We start from the raw sequence: 21,182 nt of genomic DNA on the forward strand, positions 1-21,182 counted from the left end.
TAATTTCTGTTGTATGAGCAAGGAATAGAAAATAATTTTTATGCTTTATTTGTTATTTTAAATTTTACTGTATTTTCAACCCTTTAATGATTTATCCAACGCACAGTCAAACTAAATTGCCAATATTTAGCTCAAAGTCATCAATAGATCATTGACGTTATTATTATTTATTATCTATTCTATGAACAAGGAATAGAAAAAAATTTATCCTTTGTTCATTATTTCAAATTTCTATCCTAGCAAGAATTTCGCTAATTTATGGTAAAAATGTCGAGTAAATCGATATACAGCATTTTTATTCTGATTCTTATTTTACAATTTAGACGTAGAATATTTAGGAGGGAGAACCAAGGAAAAATAAACAGAGGAATATACGTAACACAATTTAATTTATCGCCTATATTCTGTAAACAACATATATCACTCGAAACAGTGGAGTCCTCCATTGTCCTCGGCGTTTCCCAGACGCATAAAACTATTAAAGGGTTAAGAAACGTCCAATGTTTGTTGTCAAAGCAAACAGTGGATACGTAACGCGTTACAACACGTGTTAGGGGAAGAGATTTTTTTCTGAAATTGTTTCTGCTTTGAAAACACTTCCTCGATCGTGTCGCAGCTGAGAAAATTAATTCCAATAGAAACGAGACCAAGGCGTGTATCGAAAGATTATCGAATCGATGTGTGAAAATTTCCAAATTTTATTTTCTTATTATTTTTCACGCGATTTCCTACAACTTTCCAATTTCGCGAGCGTTTCCTACGGCAGCTGCAGAAGAGGGTGGCCGTGGCTGCGGTCGTCCGCGCCGTCACCGCAAGTCACGCGTTGAGGGGAGGGAGGGAAAAACGCTGCTGATTTATTTTTTCCCCTCTCGAAACGACGACGGTCGTCGAAATCGCGTTTCACGATCGACGATCGCGCGAGCCGGCGAGTGTTACGTTTCAAAAACCGCAGAGAGCACGCTGACGCGTCCGTTCCACGCTCATGGGAACACGTTTCGTTCTTCCTTTCCCTCTGTTTGGATTCCAGTCGATCCGCGATCCCCCTGTAAAAATACCGCGGTAAGTCCCCGGGCTGCCATCTTGTCGAAGATGTTCGTGGAAGGCGACATTCTGCGAGTTTACTCCTTTTATGATCGGGACGCTCAACCTCATCCTCGCATCTGTTCCGCAGAATTCGCGACTGGTTCCTAAGAAACTTAAAATTTGACAATCTTCGTATTTCTTACAATAATTGTGAGGATCTATTAACTCCTTGATGTACGATTTAATTTTAAATAATTTTTCAAATTTGTTCGCAATAATTGTGAGGACTAGCCTCCTATGAATTAACCCTTTGACGTACGATTTAATTCCAAATAATTTTTCAAACGTATACCATTCAATTTTGTTTAAATTTGTTCGCAATAATTGTGAGGATTAGTCTCCTATGAATTAACCCTTTGACGTACGATTTAATATCAAATAATTTTTCGAATGTATATTTAATTTTGTTTAAATTTGCTCGTGCAAGGAATGACCACGAAAGAGAATAGATTTGTTTCACGAATACGTGTTGATTTTAATTGTATAAGACTTAATGACGAGTGGCCTTATGATTGTGAAATTTGACATCGAAAATTTGGGGGTTAGCAAGGGGTTAATATTGTAAATCTACATCAGAATATACTTCATCAAAATATCTTAGTAAAAGTTCGAGTTCTCTACTTATTACCAAGGGTCTGGGTTAGGTCTGGGTTAGAATCATCCCCCCTCCAAACAGACGAGTATAAATACTCCCCAAAAATTGCACGAAAAGGGATTCTGAGCTCCAGTCTACAATTTGACTGGACATTTATAATCTTATAACTCTTGTTGCAAACCGTGTGATATTTCGAAACCACCATTTAAATTATATTGTCAATCAACGAACGATCTAAGAATTTAACGAAAACGTCATTTATTAATAGACTGTGAATGTTCATGCATTTATGAGAAATTTTAATTCTCAGAAAACTACAGACTACTTAACATGCAAATATATAAGAAATACTTGAAGTAAGATATGAATTCTTATATTTAGGGGACAACTTTATGCAAAGCTCTTCTATCAATAAAAATGTGCATAAAGATCCACAGTCTATTTATCAGTGATTTCGTAACGAAGACTCGAAGAAGCTTCTATATTATTAATCTGGAAAGTTGTTAATTTCAGAAGTCCCTTTTCCCCGATTGCCTTTTTCGATTTATTCGTGAATCGAGAAACGCTGTTTCGGCCCCGAAGGAGGGGCCAATGTCCAGGTGGCACGGTCTAATTAGAAGCTAATGAGGGTTCACTGGCCTCGCAGGTAATCGGATATCCAGGCAAACAAGGGTTTTCCTCCACCTCCGCGTGCTTGTGGACCACAGCCTCCCCCGTGAAAGAGAACAGCCCCCGGAGCCCGCAGTCATATTATCCACGTGGGAAGCTTCACTCGCTCTTGCCACCTCCTCATTCATAGAGGCTCCTTATCCACCTACCTTCCTCAACGGGCTCTCGATTGTCCCTGTTTTGAATACCGAATGGTCATCGATCCTGACAACGAAATTCAACGCTCCTTTCATTCTCGTCGGTCGCGCGACGCGTGCTTAAAACGTTTCGAATTCTATTCGATCTTTTCGTCTGGCGGATTTCTATTTTTACTCGATTTTATTTTATCGAAAATTAACTTCGAACATTTTCGTTATGATGAAATTTTCTATAATTACGGAGTGGAAGTTTTAAGGGGGTTAACAAAATTGCAAACGATCGAATTAGATAGACAATTTTCTATAATTAAATAGTTCCTTTGTAATTCTTCTGTGAATATGGAGATGTGTGAACGCAAAGCAGAAATACCAGAAAAGATCGTCAACCTCCTCAAGGATACAATATAAATATTCATAATGCAGGTATCCAAGATTAATACTCATAATTAAATCCAAGGATATGATTATTCATGCTAACACGCAAAAACGGATGCAATTGAACAATCCTTAAGAAGTCTGAAACTATCAACGTGTATTGTACATTAATTATTCTACTAACTTTTATAAGCGATAATATTTTCCCTCGTGCAATTTATATTTTCTTTTTCCTTGCATGCTACTTCTTTTTTTTGTGATAAAGGGGGTTTTCATCGCGAATAAATGAATAATAATAATGTAAGCCAACTGTGTCAATATTAATCTGAATATTAATTCGAGTCAAAGAAAATAATTCGTAAAATTAACTGATTTATTCAATCTGATCTTGCTAAATGGTATTAAATTTGTCTTCTCATGGGAAATTGACATGTTTCTTGAAATATCCAGATATGGTTTGGAGATTTATTCGTCCAGTGGACCTTCTAAATAACTTATCTAAAATGTCGACCATTTTTTATTTTAACATTAAGATAATGATAACAGTAACAATGAATTTATTCAGTAAATGGTAGAAACAACCCTTCAGTATACAGATAGTGTTTTTAATCTTTGATAAATAAATTAACGTTAATGATACAAATTTAATTTGTTTAGTGGCCCCTCTGCACCATTAGTCCCTAAATACTTTATCTAGAATGTCGACCACATTTTATTTTAAGATTACATAGTTGTATTAAGATAATACTAACAGTAACAATGAATTTATTCAGTAAACGGGAGAAACAACCCTTGAAGTATTATTTACTAGGAATTTACGCTGAATTTAATCGACGTAACAATACAAATAGACCTAATAGACCTAGACTTAATTTTAAAAAAAGAATTGGATTTCAATGTAACTGTCTACAATAATGATTCTTAAAATGAACCCCCAGACAATGATTCGTAAATTGAACATGTCTATCTCCTCCCAACTGAGATATCATTGTGTATAAATATCTGTTGGTGCTCAATTTCGTCTCCACTGTACGAAAAATGAACATAATCCCGGATCGATGTTCATTTTAAGAATCATCATCGTGGACAACGAGCATACGCAACGAGTGTCCATAAATCTAGCATTGAAGCTTGAAAGATTGCTGTTAAGTATAATCGCAATTAGAAAGAAAATTCAGTGATTTTCCAAGGCAAGAAACAAGGCGGGCGTCCATGAATCGACACGATTCAATTACCGGAGCGGCGTCATCGATTACTCAATCAAGAACTATCCCCGGATCGCGGGGGCCCCCGGCGTCCCTACACGATGGTCAACGAACGGTCACGATCGAATCGCGACATCTTTCGGCTCTCTCGGATTCTTATCTCGTCCCTTAATTGATCGCGTTCGTTGACCCTTAATTATTCGACGAACCGCCGCGGTGACCCTCGATGAAGCCCCTCCCCCTCCTCACGGCGATTCCCTTGAAGCTACGTGGATGCCTCCTACACCTTGCCAAAGAAGGGAGGGAGGTGGACGGGGTCGGTTTTCTGTCGGTGACGTTCCCGATCTTAATGGATGCTAATTCGACGACCGTATTACGGTGCCGTTTCTTAATTAGCGGTCCTCACGAGCGCCGGCTGCGATCAGTGTCCCGAGCTAATTACACGCTTCTAGATCTCTCTCTCTCTCTCTCTCTCTCTCTCTCTCTCTCTCTCGAGGGGGAGGGGGAAGGAACGATGCTCCCATCGGTCGCGCGTTCGTAGCTTCCTCGACGCGATGCAACGACGGTTTTCTGGCCGACATCGGCGCGATTCTAGTCGACGGAGAAAAGAGGAGTTTTTCGAAGGACCCGAGCGAGCCACGGCGAAGAGAGCCAGTCCATTAACATTCGGCGCGGCAAATTACAAGCCGAGACACTAATGGACCCAGTACCGGGCGGTCCAACGTCCATTGATGGTGGGTGGTGATGGCGATGGTAATGGTAGCGGTGGTGGTGGTGGCAGCCCGTGATTCTGACGTTGGTAACCGACCGTCTCTATCATTTCGCGGGACCAACTGGAAGATGAGCTTTCGCGATATCGCGGTCGGGAGGTAGTCCTACGGCGCAAAAATAAGCGACAGAATACGCCCATTCCGCGCGACAGTCATTTTTTTTTTCTTTTTTAAAGAGGGTGACTTCTCTCCACTCGTTCCTTTTTCCAACTCTGGACTCTGGGTTGCGGTTTAGCGCGGGGACATTCTAGTCGAATTTTAATATAATTAGCTATCTTTTTTTTTTAAATAAAATAAAAAATTATTTTTCCATGATATAGAGTAATTTATCTTTCGCCATCTTTCGAATATTCAAAGTACACGATTCAAATATATATATACTCCTTTGCATTACGTTTTTTTATTATTTTTAACCCTTTGAGTGCTCGCTTACTGCAGCACAATTATCAGTATCTCGAAAATAAATTTCATTACTTAAGCTACGGTGAGTTTTAAATCCCGAAATATAGAAGAAGAATTACATTTATAACTTAGTCCACACTAACGTACAGTGTTTCATCTCCAATTTTGACCAGAAATATTCAGCACTCAAGGGGTTAAGTAGAGAATAATCCCTATCAAAATATAGTGATAACTTCATTTTGCATTCGACTAGTAACTACAATAATAACAAGTATATCCATACCCGTCGCTTGCCACTCAAAATCGTTATCCGGACAAGACTTTTATTTATCTCCCGATCGACGCGAAGTCGAAAAGATCGCCATCGACGCGAGAATTAATTTATGGACGGTGCAATTTATCGGCTGGAATATTAAATAAGTTCCCCCTCCTTCGGTCGCCAATACGGTTTTGCAATTTTAGTTTTGCCGCGGAGCTTAATCGAAACCTGTCCGCAGATATGATCTCGTAAACAACTGTCAACGGGGATTCGAAGCGCTACCCCGGTAGATCGAAGGCTGAAAACCGGCCCGGATCCCGAACGAATCCGTTTCCACGAGCGGTTAAAAGTCTGGACGATTGCAACACCCGGGTAGCAACTTTCCCGCGCTCGCTTCAATATTCATATTTACTCGTTAACGAGCGCGAATTTCCGACGCGCGGCTCGAACGGGTTCGACTTTTTTGCTTGTAAACGAACTCGTTCCCGTTGCGCGGATTCACGTAACGGCGGATTAGCGGGCGAATTAAATTCGGGAAGACATGGGAGCGTGTTCGCGGATAAAAGACGAATGATATCGTTCGGTCGTATGCAAAGTTTGCATAAACGATACATTGTTTCGTGACCATTGGGAACTGGCCACAATTTGTCGTGGAACTTATGTTTATTTATTTCGGATGTAGCTGACTTGGGGTTCTCGAAAAATAGTAAAAAGTGATAGATAAAAATATATTACTAAATAAAATAACTCTGCACCGTGGGAAAATTATTTTTTATTTTATATTATTATCCATTGATTATACACTGTAAAAAATGCAATGCAAAAAAGTACATATTGAAATCGTGTACTTTGTTAAAGAGCCTGCTAGACCTACTACCACCAATTTTAAACACAAATATAAATATATAAACTTTGTAAATTTGTCTGCAAAAGATACCATAGCAGTCTGTAAAAATTCCCCAAATTTGGAAAACATGCATTTCAGAAGATCCTCTCCCAATGACTGGAACCCCCTCGAACGTGTTCCAGAATGTAAAATACAGAATCTCTGATTCAGGTCGATAGTATACAACTATGCTTCAAGAGCTCGACGCGTTGGAGATCGAATCGCGGAGAGGAGTGGCCGCGGATCATTAATCCGCGCCGAGTGTAAATGTAGGTCGAAGCACATCGTGTTCCGCGATGAATCTTGCGTAAAGGTTCGCTTTCCGCTGTTCGTGTTCTTTCTCGATCGTTGCGTGGACGACGTTGAGTGATCGATCAGACCGCGCGCGAAAAGAACAAAAAAAAAATTAACGTCATTTCACCGAAACGGATCGGTACTCGCGTCTCGCGGAGCGATCGGTCCGTCGTTGGCGGGAAAAACTCGACGGCGAATCGTCGATATCGGGTTTAATGCGACCGACGAGGCCGTGCTGCTCTGCCCTACGAGCCCCCCCTACCCCCCCATCGATACAACAGTCGCCTTTTACCCCCTTTTCGTTCGTTCGTTTCCCTTCTCGTCCCGTCGCGTTCCAACGTTCGTGTTTCAGCCTCCTTGGTCGCCGGTCCCCGGGACTTCTTGCCTCGCTGCTTTTTTCCAACCGAGCCACCAAGTAATTCGAGCTCGTGCCGAAAGAAGCCGGGGAATTTGCCGCGGCCGAACGCGCTCGAATTTGATGGTTCCGGTGCCAAATCCGACGACGATCTCGCCGCAGACGTCGTTACCCTTTATTTGCTGTCCACCGCTTCTTTATATCGGTGGCTTCTTTCTTCGTTTCGTTCGATCTCCGTCCTCGTCTTTTCCCGCAGTTTTGCGCCGCTTTTTCGTACGCAGAACCCGTCCGCCGTGACTCACGAACGTGCTCCTCGCGGCGAGTGACGCTCGTCGAATCGAAGACGAGCTGATATTTCTGTGAAATTTGGGGTGGAAAATAGGAACTAATTTTTTTCTGTGGCTTTTTTATCGTGGATGGCGATTTAAGGGTGGTTAGTTTGTCAATTGATAAGCAAAGTCGTCTAGAAAATTATTTCACGTTCAAATACGGTAATGATTCTTAAAATGAACATTGCTTTGGGGTTGGCAAGTTCTTCTTCCCGCGGCTTTTTTATCGTGGATGTCGATTTAAGGGTGCTTATTTTGTCAATTGATAAGCAAAGTTCTAGAAAATTATTTCACGTTGAAATACGGTAATGATTCTTAAAATGAACATCGCTTTGGGGTTGGCAAGTTCTTCTTCCCGCGGCTTTTTTATCGTGGATCTCGATTTAAGGGTGCTTATTTTGTCAATTGATAAGCAAAGTTCTAGAAAATTATTTCACGTTGAAATACGGTAATGATTCTTAAAATGAACATTGCTTTGGGGTTGGCAAATTTTACTTCCCGGGGCTTTTTTATCGTGGATGTCGATTTAAGGGTGTTTTTGTTTGTCAATTGATAAGTAAGTTCCTCTAGAAAATTATTTCATTACAATACGGTAATGATTCTTAAAATGAACATTGCTCTGGGGTTGGCATGATCATTTTTCGTACAACGGAAGCGAAATTCGATACCACTAGATATTTGTACACAACGATATTTTTGGAGGATCATTTTAAGTGGGAGGGATAGAGATGTTCAACTTACGAACCACTACTGGAGTTCATTTTAAGAATCATATCAATCAATAGTGATATTTTTAAGTGAGACGATCTTTCTTCAAAGCAACTATGTTTGGGAGTATGCAGTGCCACCAATTTTAATTTATTCTCGCCCAAAAAATTTCAATATATCATTGAAACGTGTACAAACAAAGCTTGTAAATTTGACTGCAAAAAGTGTTATAGTTTATTCGCAAAAAATTCCCAAAGAAAGTCTAAATAATGCACTTCATACTACAAGATGTCCTCCAATGCATCCTCATATGTCACATTAATTTTTTTTTTCTTTTGTGAAACTAGATTTTTCTTGACACTTTTCTATAGTAGATGTCGATTTAACACTAGAACTACCAAACCAGTCAAAATGACCCATTCGTAATTTCTAATAAAATCTGTAAAAAATTTACTAGACTGAATTTTTGGAAATTTATCGTAATTTTCTATAAGAGAATGAATAAACACTTATTTCCATTGCATTATGCATTTCTTCACGCACCTATCGTTTCAATTTCCTCGATACAAATAAACACACTATAATTGTCGGTAGTTCTAGTGTTAAGAGTGGGTTTTTTTAATCAATCGATAAGTAAAGTGTTTTATAAAATTATTTCACTGTTGTATGGTAATGATTCTTAAAATGATCATCGCCTGGAGGTTGGTACGTTCATCTTTCGTGCAGTGGAGGCGAAATTTGATTACAGTGAATATTTGTATACCACGATACTGTAGGATTTAAAGAGAATTGTATTTGGAACAAATATACAAACGAATTTAAAACACACTGAGCACACAATCTTTTTGCAGAAATTAATATTATATATTTTTTTTTTTTAAATGAGAAATATCTTGCTTTGTTTTTCATAATATAGTCTCTCAAACACGAAAAATCGCAGTTTTTACAATGCAATTTTTAAAACTTGGAGCTACCTAAAAATCGTGCAGATTTAGTCTAACCATAAAAGCTTAACATTTCGTTTAATATCACCTAAAATCGACAGAAAGTCTCAATCAATGGATTGCCTCGCGAAATGACAGAATATTATAAAACTGTGTCTTAAAAAATCCGATAACGTCAACAATTCTCGCGATTTGCATCGACATTGCACCATAATCAACCGTACCTTTATTTTTCGTAGTATTCTGTATTCATTTATGCAAATCGTACAATATAATTCGAGGCAAATTCTCCGCCACCAATGGTCCCGCCATCGACGGGGGGAACATTAAGAAATAATCAATGTTTTGGATGATCCAGGGGCGTATGTACAAAATTGTCGTGAATTCGTCGATGCTCGATCGACTCGGAGGATCCATCCTCGCGAGATCCTCAATTTACGATGCTGGCGGTCGTTTTGCTCGCGCTTCGTTTTCCGTTCGTCTGGGACTGGGCGATGTTATTACCGGCTAAGTGGACGATTCGTAATGACACCGGAGGCTGCCATTTTAGTGCTAAGTGACGCGCATTATCGGCAAGGGATGACGGTAGTTCGTTTTATACTTTTTTCCCCCGGCTCCCTCTTATTTCGTGCCTTTCATCTGCTCGATCCGATTTTTTTTGCGAAACGAGGGGAAACGCCGGCCATTTTATCGAACTTTATCGTCCGATCTTCCGTCAGGAAATTCGATTACGGTACTAGAAATGGTTTCGATGGAAAAAGATAAACGATTCCAGCAACGAGCAAAATATTAGATGTTCGATCTACACTGCGTCCGCATAGTTTAACGTGTAATGTACGGAGCATAATTCGAGAATGCTTGCAATGGCGCCCGAATATAAGAACGACTGCTCACGTATCGATTCGAGGGCGATCGACAATCGATAAGTTTGTTAACCTACATAACCGCGAAAGTTGGCGTATAAGCGATAAAATATGATGTATACTTCCAGGGGAGAAATTAACATAAAAATTCAATAAAGAATCTGCATAGTCATCCTAGTAGATTCTTTCTAAAGATTGCTTTCATTTTTCATCAAAGGAAAGTGTTACAGTACCAATTTCTCGAACATATATGCCCGAAAATGGCCACAAGGTAATAACAAAATTATATCAATTTAAACATCTCAACATAGATTATTTTATTTAAGGTCTTGACCATCAATAACTTAGGTATTCTTATTTTAGAAAAATCTGATAAGTTCGATGCATTCGATCGAATTTATTACCTCTCATCATTTTTAATTTCGTACTTTACGAGATTTACGTTACAATTTGGGTGTCGTTCTTCCCTGGGCCGACGTGCTAGAAATAAAAATAATCTTTCACGACCCATAAATACATGTGGATAATCGGAGCAAAATCGCGAGACTTCTTACCCGTTTAATTATCGAATATATTCGCGTAAACAGCTTCACCGGGGATACTCGCGCGCATCGAAGACGCGACGAAAGTTATTTAAGGCGAGGCGGCGGTTTAACGTCTGCATTTTGTCCCCCCGGAGTTTCCCGAAGACACTGTCCAGTGTTTTCTGGCCAATTAAACGTCGAACGGTCGGCGGGCGCTTGTTCTTAACGCGTTGCGCAAAGCGCAATTTCAGATGCTCGTTTAGATAGCGCGCGGTAAAATCGCGCGGCCATTCGTCATGTCCCGCAAGAAGAAAGAGACGGAAGGCCCGGGAGGGGTTGGACCCGTTGGATTTACGAGGCAATTTCGGCGTACGATCCGTTAATTTCCGGACGATACGTCGCGATAACTTCGGGGAAATCACGGTTATCGATCTTTTTTTTCCCCCCCTCAGGGGGGATGCCTTTGCGCGGGGTTCCGACGCCGGGGACCCCGGAACGAACACGTCTTATTAATTGCCTGCGAACAACGTCCGTTTCTGCACCTCTTGCGAACATAATGAACTTTTTACCGGGGCCCAGGGGACACCCCGAAAATTCCGCGGCCCACGAAACAACGCGGAAGCAAACCAGAAAGTCGCACAACGTATCGCTACTTCGTATCGACGGTCACGCGGACACGAACAAAATATTAACTTTGTTTCTGTCCAGCAAAAAAATTTGTAGCTTTTTTTATCGCGCAAAGGATGTGTAAATATCAGTTCGAACGGTTAATGTAACTGAATTTCACGATCGAGGTGCCCTCCTTTAATAATTGACGCTTCGAGTCTTTGTAACTCTTGGAGTTTTTTATTTTTGTTGAGGTTTTTAATTATACAGGGTGTTCGGCCACTCCTGGGAACAAATTTTAATGGTGGATTCTAGAGGACAAGATAAGACGAAAATTAAGAATATTCGAATAACTATAATAGAAGGTGGACTTTCACCGTGAAATTAAAAAATTTCAAATCATTCTGAAAAAATTATTTTTGATTGCAGGCGTCAATTACAATAATTTTTGGTGAATAGACATATCCCCGAAATCCTACGCACTTTTCAGAAAAAATTCAGAAAGTGGACAAATTTTTCGACGAAATTAAAAAATTTCAAATCTTTCTGGAAAAATTATTTTTTGTTGCAGGCGTCAATTACAATCATTTTTGGTGAATAGACATACCCCAGAAATCCTACGCACTTTCGAGAAAAAAATTCAGAAGCTGGACAAAGTTTGCGACGAAATTAAAAAATTTCAAATCTTTCTGGAAAAATTATTTTTGGTTATAGGGGTCAAGTACAATAATTTTTGGTGAATAGACATATCCCCAAAATCCTACGCACTTTTGAGAAAAAAATTCAGAAGCTGAACAAATTTCGCAGTGAAATTAAAAAATTTCAAGTCATTCTGAAAAAATTATTTTTGGTTATAGGGGTCAAATACAATCATTTTTGGTCAATAAACATATCCCCGAAATCCTACGTATTTTCGAGAAAATAATTCTTTACTGAAAATACAATGTCTGACCATGAATGAATGATTCCCCTGAAATTTCATGCGTATGTTTGAAAAATCATAACTCATGAACGGGTGGGACGATTTTAATGTTTCAAAATGCAAACAACGCGTATTTTAATGAAGAATCTGTAGAAATTGTAACAGTATTCGAAAAGTTGTTCCTTGGTATTCTGATACATTGGTAAAGTTGTTCCTTGGTAATCTTGATTTTCGTCTTATTTTTGTCTCTGCTGGCCGAACACTCTGTATACGTTTTATTTCTAACAAATATTGTGAAATTAGCGATATCAACGATGTATAATCAATAGGTGATCCAGCAGATGACAGTCGATTATCTGCTCTGCTTTATCAACAAACTGTGATCTACGATTACAGTTTGTCCCGACAATTTATCTGTGAGGCGTGCATTTGGCGTTGAAGTATAAATGTTTTGCGACCTTTCGCGCTTCCTATGTCCCACAGACCCGTAATAATCATCAACGAACGAAAAACTGCGAATATTTCTAAATACTGTTCCGTCTAATTTATCGTGTGAAAGAGAGACGAGAACTAGGAAGAGTGCACGGAAATTGACATGGAACCGGCGCTGAGTTTGCACTCCCACGTAGCCAGATACATGATTCATCGGCGTCGACTTAATTGTCTTATTTCGTCGGGCGAAAGTGGCAAAAATTCTGTCGCGACTCGTCCGTGCTGTCAATCAGAAGGGATTAGGCGTAATTCGTGTTTGAACGCTCTCTGTATGGAACCACCTGTCGGTGTTTACACAGAATTTCATATTTTACCGTCCAATTAGAACCTGCCTACGAGATATCATAACGCGTTAGACCCTAGAAATGGGTTTGGCCAGCTATGAAAATTGTAAAGGTTTGTTTGGCTTATTAGTTAACACGTACAACGTCATCCTGGCAGCTGCAGTTTTCCGTCAAAGAAAGTATCACGGTCGGTAGTGAGAGACGATAATTAATTTTGTGCCACCGTTCAACCCTTAAGCTTTTAGGCTTGATTTACGGGAGCCAATTGGACATCGAGATTACGATTCGAGCAAACTCGAGGAGAAAGCGATCGAATTATAGGTGTCTCAAAATTTATATGCACTAATTTCTTGCACGACAGTGCCTTAATTATAATTTGATTTAAAAGACGTTTCATCAAGAGCACTGAATTTTATTTCCAATGCTGAAAGTGTAATATAAAAATTGTACAATCTAGTGTTCGATCTTGATTCTTTTCTGTTGTCTTTTGAAAATGTTTTTTAAAAAAGATTCCATTGAGAGGAGTGAATTTTATTGTCAATGCTAAATGTATGATATAAAAATTGTCTAATCAGACGTTCGATCGTGTTTCTAGTGTTTTGAACACGTGGCGTTCACGAACGCGACGATTAGTCCGCATTTTTGAGCGGGCAACGCTGTCGTGTCTAATAAACCTTGGTGAAACTCTAAACGCTGTTCAGTAAGCTGCTTTGTAATTGAAGACCGCCGCAATTAACTGGCGTCGCTGGGTGAACTACTTCGTAAAACAAAGTACTCTTCCTTCGCGTGCCTTTGGGACCATTTTACACGAAATTGCATCTATCTCGTACGAGTTAGAACAATAAAAAGCTTAACGAGGTGCCTGACGTAATGGAGCAGTCATTTTTACGAGAAAAATGAACATTTATGGCTGATAGAGATCTCTCCTCTACATTCGGTCGTAGTAACATCTAATCTTCTTAATAAGCGTTCAAAAATAAATTTTACTAAAATTATTTATCAAACCTTCAACCACTTCTTTCATATTTACTTCTGTGAAATCTTTTGATTATTTCTATGGTAGCTGTTGCTGTAAAAATGTACGATTATTTAATAAATCTCTATACATTTTATTAAGTTAGCTATTACTTCGATATTTGTGAAAAGGAGTATCGACAGATTAATACGATGAAAAAGGATTGAATGACAAACGAAATGAGCGTGCACAGAGACCTTCAGACTATCTTATAGTGGAATTAGTTGCTGACAATTTGCATCGAAATGCGAATCGATACGGGGAACTGCAAATGCACCTCATTGGATCTGCAAATACGTCCAGCGATGAGGGTGTGCTTGCCTCTGGTCCGGCAGTATCATTGATTCGAAATCTCGATCGAGTGCACGTCGATCGATTTATCAAGCTTCGACCCCCGGGGGATGGGGATACCCATAACTGACAATAACAAACGATGATTGAAATCGCACGAGCTGCCTGCGATCGCGATGAGATCCGTATGTAATACGAGCAGAAAATCATCGTAGATTTTCTATCTCTCGTAAATACGATTGCAATAATACAATGTCAGGAATTACTGCCGAAACGAACTCGATATCCAGCGAGCATAATCTAGTAAAAATTACTGAAAGTTTTCAGGAGCTCTTAATTTACTGAAAACCAAATTTTTCTGTTTCAAAAATTTATATTTACTTTGAGTGTAATTTTTTGGGCACGAAACAATTGCAGTACACTTTATGGAGGTCTCAGTCACATACTATAAAAATTACATGATGGTCAAATAAATTTTGATACCTTGCAAAGAGTCTGTAAGTTTCCAGGACCTCTTAATTTAATAAACAGTACATTTTTCTCTATCAAAAATTAATTTTTACTTCGAGTACGTTAAAAAATGTTTTTTAAAAACGACAAAGAGTACTTGTACAGTGGTAGAAATATGTTTTCTTTCACGATGAAAGCTCATAAGAATTAGTTTGATTAAAATGTGGAAGTATCCTGTAATTAATTTTTATTCCATTAATAATGTATAAAAGGTCACGGGAAAAATTGCAATACACTTCGTCGAGGTCTCATTTGCATATCATAAAAATCACACGGTATTCAAATAAATATTAATGCCTCAAAAAAATTTCTGTCCTCGAAACAGAACGCCAGTTAGGTTCTTAATGGGTTACCGTGAAGTGCCAAGACGGTGTTATAAAAATGTTTCTCCATAGAATTCTTCAGCTATATTAAAGGATTCTCTTGTTCCTATTCTATGATATTTGTTAAATCTTTATAGGTTTATTGCCGTCGTAAATACCTTCTCAAAATATATTGTTCAAATATGGTTGCGCGATAATGGATCCTTTAATACTTGAAATCCTGTTCGGTGGATGATTCATCGCGCTCGAGACGCTTGTTAACCCTGCGGAGGTCGCGTTTGATCCGATAGGTACAAGCTAAAACTTTTTATAAATACGTTTAAAGGACACAATTTGCCGACAAAGAGTATTACATAATACTATAAATCTCTGTATCAGTGATTTTCAATTTTATATTCCCCAGAAACATTTATTGAACTCCCAAGGATGGAATTAAATTACTTTTTCGTTGGAGTATCTTTTATTTATTTATTTTATTTCATATGTATACAATTTTATGTACAATACATATTTTTGTAGAGCTTTGTAGAGGGTTGTCTCTTGTATTTTTGTATTCTGTGGTCTTTGGAAAGTTTAATGCATAAATATTCAGTTTAATAATAAGTATCACAAAGAATTTACAGAGTTGGAGTAAAAACCAACTAAGATGCTAAAACTATTTACCAAAGACACAAATTACAAACACATATTTCATTCGATCAAATATCAAAATAATTCAGAAATAATAAATAAAATTATTCTTTATTTTACTATATTTAACATGCATGCCCAACGACGAGCAAAAATTTATAGTTTACAGTAAAGGCAGTCAATAACCCCGTTTATTCGTTCAATAAATTTCAAACGGCGTATTTGAGCGTGAAAAACTGAAATTTAAATGTCGCGCCATTAAAAGCGCGGGAGTCGTTTAACCGGATAAGTCGTGGAACGTGGGCATACTTGGACCGTCGTATGCGAGAAAAGACACAGGTTACAGGTTTTTGCGTCGTGTATATCTGAACTCGGTGGTTATTTTTGCGCAAAAGTCGGAGGTGGAATCGTTCTAGTATCGACGACTATTCATCGTGTCCGCGGCATAATTCACTGTCGTTCGATCGGGTTCGTCCGCGGATCGACAGCGGCGGATCGGTCCGCGACATTCCGCCGTAGTGTTTACAGACTGATCGAGAGCCCTGGCGACGATCCCGCCGCAAATACAAGTCGTCCTTTCGTTCTTCTTTCGGGAGGATTTTCTTGCTCGCGGCCTGTGTACGATCTATCCTTATAGACTACCGCCGCGTCTCGCCACATATAGAAACCCGAACAGGGGAACCTGGGGAGAAGCGCCTCGGTCACGAAGAACACCTGGGTATGTCGTATACGGCCCTCGACGGTTGAAATTAATTATTTGCTGGCGAATGAAACCGCGCTCGATCAGGAAGGCATTCGAACGAACTTGAAAATCACGATGAAAACAATATATCAGCTTACATTATAGAGGTACACTCTTGTTAAATATTGGTTGAATCAATGTTCTTTGGACAGGGTTGAACATGTTAGGTTTTCTACTAAAAACCAAGTACAAAAAATTTCATTTTACTGGTCTCCTATTCCGATGGAGAGAGATATTAGTCTCCAACGCCACAGGTCCTTAGTTCTCAGTTTTTCTGTTCGATTGCAGTTCAATTCTCTTGTAAAAGTCATACTGAAAGGGTGTCTCTTCTAAAGCGTAGTAAAATAAAGTGTAACGATCATTGAAAAGCTAAATCTGAGTATTTTATTTAATAAACGAATTTGTAATAGAGCATTCTGATTTGTTTAGATACGATGAGCACGGTGATAACTTGCACAGGTTAGAATCCTTCGAGAATTTTTTAATTTCAATTCTAGCAAATTTTTCCAATATCTACAAGTTTATTCTTGGCTGGGTCTCCGTCTTTGATAAAAGTGACTAGATGCAGACTTTTTATTGTTCTTGTCTCATTCAAAGTGTAAAGGAAGTTTGTTATTTAATATACATACCCAGTGATCATAGTACAGTAAAAGAAAGGGCGATTTATGTGAAAAAGTACATCGAAAATGCATTAGAATAAAGTTTGTTTGTACGGTGCTTTGTTTTCGAGAGAAGACTTGAGACATCGATATAAGTAGAAATAGCAAGTCAGGGCCAGACGTGGCTTAAATATTCAAATTCAATTATCTAGAAAACAAAGCACCGTACAAACAAATTTCATAAACAAATTTTTCACACAAAAATAGCCTCTTCCTAAAAAACATTGTACATAATATTTATAATTAAGGTAATAAATTCACAAAGAAAAACTAATTTGAGAACTTACCAGAAGTTACAATGCTCATAAAGATCATATAAATTACATAAAATTTACCAAAATTATAAACATTGTATAATATTTATTAAAGATTCTTGAATCCCTTACTGGAGAACGTGTGACTCCGTTCTGGAGTATCGTTACGAGGGGGAGGTTTCGTCGGGAGGCGTCTAAGTTTCGATTTCTGCAACGATAAGATGAAATTTAAGAAACACGCGTATTCAACGGTGGTAGATTGCGATTGATACGCGTTATGCGCACGCACGTCGAGCGAAATAAATCTTGCAGTGTGTCGTGGGGCCGCCTCGAGGTTGCCCATTACTGGAGAGAATGGTCAACCATAAAGTGCCTTCGTTTCTTCTTCTTTTAAACAACGTTGCTCCCCAACAGGCAACAAAGCAGAATGATGATGCTACTGGACGGAACGTTACTGCCCGTGAAGTCTCTGATTGATACATGCTGCGCGTACACACCACTCTTTGATGCAATCATATTCGCGTGCGGATGAACACACGCGAAGCAACAGTAGCGTAGACATCTGCAACAGCGGTACGTTGGTGGTCCCCGGGTTCACAACGCCGGATAGAAATGCAGTCTCGAGTGCTCGATTCAATTCGATCGAAAATGGGGTTGAGTCCGAGGGGTGGATGAGATCGTTGTTTGACGATCAGTAATGGGCAGAGAACACCACAGAAAGCTGATTTCAATGCGGTACAAAGTACTATCATGGCTTCAACAATGTCTGTTCGGTACATTTAGTCGAATTGCGTGCACTTTGAAAATGCAAGAATTTTTAGTTGCAAAGGAATAATTACGATTCGTTGATGTTGTGAAAAATTATTTTAGGGGGTTGGAAATTTTTTGCAGTGCTAAGAAATTATGGGAATCTCAAGTTTGCAGATTTGCATAATTTAATATTTATTGTATTGATTATCATTTCCTTTTTTACGTGCTTCAGTATATCATAGAATAATTATTAGTTGCTTGCAATGGAAGTTTATTACATATTTATACAGTATAAATTTTATCTATTTTTCACTCAGATCTCTAATTTTTCTTTTACATTTTATGATATAAATTGGTGCACGTATCATTGTTTATGCTTCCTATCTCATAAAATTGTAACGCCTATTACATTTTTACCAACACCGTATCATTTTCTACATATTTACTATTTTTCTAATATACCGAATCAACTTGCATCGAGTTTTTCTCTGCGTTCGAATTTATACTCCGGCTGGTGGAAAACGACGAACAAAAAGGAACGCTTGAAACGTATATTCGCTAAATCATAGGACGCGTGTCCCACATTTGTCAATAAAATTACTGTCCGGTTTCATAGAGCAACGCGTACGCGATAGTATAATTACAGTGTACTTGACATGGTATCATGGCGAGATAACTACGTTCGTACCGGTTAGAGGAGCATATAAACATTCGTGTTTATTCTACGCTTCGTAGCAGAGAATTTTATAATTCGTACAATATTAAAATATTCCAACATCTTCAATAAATAAAATTAATTTTTTGAAACATTCTTATACATCTTGCTGCACTAATTTGTCAAGTGCAACCGTACCCTTTTTTAAAAATAGAAATGCATAATCTTTTATACGGAAATCGATTCCTTATGCCATTCCGCGTATCACAAGTTTTAATAATCCCAAACTAAATAGTCCACAAGATAGTTCAACTTAGATCGCTTTCTTATCTTTACAACCTTATTGGCGTTTAGTATCATAATGCTAAGAAAGATTTAGTAAACTGATGTCACCTTTATACGCGAAATGAGGAAAATGCAAGAAAAATCACACAATTTTATTTTCAAAAAGCGTATAAAATAAAGTCACATAATTTCGCGTCTTCTCCATCCTCAATAGTTTTAAAGGAAACATCCTGCACGTAACTGAATATTTATTTTTAAACGGAGGGGCCATCAATCAATCGCAGACGTGGCGTAGATAAGAGCAAAAAACCACGAGCATTAATTCGAATAAAAATCTGGTTGGACAAGATGCCTGAAGCTTGTTATTCGTTGACAAAACTTGAACGATTCCGCGAAACCGTTAGGGACGCGTAAGCGGTGTTTCATAAACGACCGGTGCCTTGGCTAAAGTAATACATCCCGTAGGAGGTACACACGCGTGTAACGTTGGTACACGCGACAATCGGTGGCACCACGGTGTGTTCGTTACGTCCCTGCGGTGCTTAGAAGGGAATATTCACAGATAGAAGTCAATAAATCCAACCGATGGTGCTCAACGTGCTCTCAGGCCGTGCCGGTAGTCCAGAAGAAACTCGCTGCCGGCAAATAATGGCCGTGGAATCGTCGCTTCCGTTTATAGAGATACCGGCTGCAGCTTTCTAAGCACTCGCATACGCGATATCCACGCCGAGAAGAAGCCGCGGCGAAGCTGCCGTGGAACTAACTCGGAACCAGCTGTGTGCCCTCCAACAATGGACGCCAGTGGCGTATACTCTTTTATACCAACTGGATTTTTATTCGTACCACGAACTCGATAGAACATGGATTTTATGTAGAGTTCCGTTACTCGGACAAGATTAAAAAAAGATAAGTGGTGGCGATGAAATTAACTCCACTGGTTCACCTGTAGCTCGACCATTCAGTATTTTCAAAATATGGGGACTGTGGAGTAAATGGAAAAGGAAAGGAAATTGGGGATATTGGGTAGTCGGTCGAGCGCTTGCGAGAGAAAGGGTTCCTCTGGCGGCAAGTACGGAACCAAGAGCAGAAAGGAAATTCGGAATTTCTAATGCAAGAACTATTTTTACTATTGCTATGTCGATCTTTGGATTATTGCTTCATGTTGGTGATATGTTATCAATTTCTATCAAACAGAGACCAACTATCAGTCACGCAACTTCGCTACATTACCCTTATCGTAGTTGCAATTTTCACTTTAACCTATTTGAGTACAGATCTGTAGTGTTTAAAAAATATTTTAATAACGTGTGATTTTTAAGGTACACAGTTGAAACTCAAATACACTGTACAATATTTTTTAAAAACATTATAAATACAAAATAATATATCCCCCAAAACAATATAAAGTATCAATTTAAAAAAAAAAAACAATAATTTAATGCATAATGGTGTTAGTAGATTGAAACTTAGGGGCTGATTTCGCGGTCAATAGCTGGCCAATCGATTATCAAGATAAAAAGAGGAACTTAGCATAAAAACTTTATTGATCTTGATATGCAAATTCCCATGAGTCATCTCGGCGCGAACGTATTTTACCTCGTTTGAATAATTTACGACCTGCGCGATCGTACATGAATTCCATGTCGCGCAAGAAACTCCAATTCCGTCACATTCTAAAGTCGAGGTGAACGAGTCGTTCCACTTAGCAAACGGATCCAATTTGTCGCGCGTCGCTCGGGAAATTATCGCGGGAATATTCGAATCGGCGGCGACGCGCACGCGCCCGCGAAGAATTCGAAAAAAAATTCCAACCAGGCGTTTCTAAACGAACAACAAATCCTTGTTTCGGTCGCGTAAAACATGAATGGCCTCTTAATGAGACTCCGGTTTCTCGTTTCTTCCGCGCATCGACCGCTTCCAAGGGCGATCGATCAGGTACTACAATGCAACTCAGACCGCCATTAGGACCCGTTAGAAAGTAGCTATTCTTTATAATGGCCCGGCAGGATCTAGCTTCACCTTTTCGGTGGACGGTTACAACAGTCACTGACCCTCGTAGAAATCTCTCGGCGAGCTCTGCGGTTTTCTTTCAAATTGGTCTCGCGACTTTTACAGAATTTATAGGACGCCGACGAGCAGGTAGTTCGCCTCGCGCGGACGGAAGCGAGCGATTAAACGAAACAATAAAAAGAAAACTTTAATTAAAGACCCGCGAGAGAGCCGTTCGAAGCATGTAATTCTCGGGGGCAGAATGTTTCTTCGAATGTACTGTTTCAGCGGCGAAAATTATTATATGTTCTTTTTCTATTTTAGTATATCGATACTTTCAAATTTATTACTCATTTGGAACGTGTGGAATATATTAG

At 39.0% G+C, this 21,182-nt stretch overlaps 1 protein-coding gene across 2 annotated transcripts in view; it reads left to right on the forward strand.

Moving 5' to 3' along the window:
- Positions 1–21,182, forward strand: part of LOC122398504 (neurogenic locus Notch protein) — a 321,286-nt gene that overhangs the window by 93,885 nt on the left and 206,219 nt on the right. The gene's annotated exons all lie outside the window — the stretch shown is intronic.

Source organism: Colletes gigas, unplaced genomic scaffold, assembly GCF_013123115.1.
Source record: "Colletes gigas isolate AHSC1104 unplaced genomic scaffold, ASM1312311v1 Colletes_gigas_Sc00011, whole genome shotgun sequence".
NCBI classification, from domain to species: Eukaryota; Metazoa; Arthropoda; class Insecta; order Hymenoptera; family Colletidae; genus Colletes; species Colletes gigas.